Here is a 1456-nt window from a genome sequence, read left to right as displayed (position 1 = left end):
TCATCTGGATCCGGACACTCCTCACCTGGAGGTAGATAGAATAGAGTTATTAATCCTCTCTTATATAGAGACACCAGAAACATCATCAGTGACAATAATAATAGAGTGTATTATAGAAAAATTATTTACAATTGTACTATTCTGCATAAATACTAAATAAAAACATTTATGAATTTTGTCATGTAATACACACTTTGCTGTAAAAAGTCATTGCAATCATATTATAACTCCTCTTTATTGTATTAATTACATTTCATGATCAACAACAAATGTCATGGTACAGTAGAGATATTTGAAATACATCATGACTTTTAAAGGTGTAACCATGATTATGTAAGTATAAGAGTGGTTACGATTATTTATAAACAAATAATGCATTGCACATGTATTTAAATGTGTGTTATTCAGCATTATTAAGAGCTTAACAGTGATTATATACACAGGTATAGGGTGTTACTGAAATAAATATAATGAAGAGTTGAGTTGATATTGATATGATTTGATCTGATTTTACAGGAGAAGACAAATACTTTCTTAACGTTCTTCACTTTTAGCCTCGTTCCTGATGTCTGTATGTCAGTATTTCCCTGCATGCATTGCAGTGGAGTCGTGCTGCTCTCTGGGTGTGTGTGTGTGATGATAACATGATTATGATGCTCAGAGTCTCTCTCTGTTGGCTTCGTGCGGATCGATACCAAACATCTGAAATCCGTCTCAAACCATCAAAACAGTGACGCTGCAGATGCATTACTCTGTGCAAAGCACTCTGGGTAAGGTTTGTTTTATTTGTCTTGTTGCAGCATTGTGAAGAAACCCGAATCCAGTTTGTTCCCTGAAGAAGTGATCAGATTTAAAGAGGTCAGAGGTCCTGAGACTGATCACTTGACTAGTTGTGCTGTTAACTGGTTAGTGTGTAGTGCTGCTGTGGTTTGCAGAGATGAACACACACAGAGAGAGACAGTGTTTTCTGTGAGTCTTTGTGTTTCAGTTATTGATCTGTGAATCACAGAAGCTTCCTGAAACATGTCTCTCTCTCCCTCTCTCTCTCTCTCTCCCTCTCTCTCTCTCTCTCTCTCTCTCTCTCTCTCAAATTCAATTCAAAAATTGCTTTATTGGCATGACTGTAAATGATACAATATTGCCAAAGCTTAGTATACATGTACAAAAAGATACAAAATAATAATATAATAACAATAATAAGTAAATGAACATCACAGTAATATAATGGAATAATATAACATCTTAGAAGTATTAAACTGTAACAAATTATAACTTGTGTGAACATTTGATACCACAGTCTTTAACATGGAAAAACACATACATGCTTCAGATCACTGTGATGGACAGTAGGGTAACACACTGAGGTCACACACAACACACATTCACCTGCTCTCTGTCACACACACACACCTGCTGTCTCTCTCTCACTCACACTCACACACACACACACACAGAC

Source organism: Sinocyclocheilus anshuiensis, unplaced genomic scaffold, assembly GCF_001515605.1.
Source record: "Sinocyclocheilus anshuiensis isolate Anshui unplaced genomic scaffold, SAMN03320099.WGS_v1.1 scaffold1031, whole genome shotgun sequence".
In the NCBI taxonomy this organism is placed as follows: Eukaryota; Metazoa; Chordata; class Actinopteri; order Cypriniformes; family Cyprinidae; genus Sinocyclocheilus; species Sinocyclocheilus anshuiensis.
The sequence above is the reverse complement of the archived record's forward strand: the minus strand, read 5'-3'. Positions refer to the sequence as shown.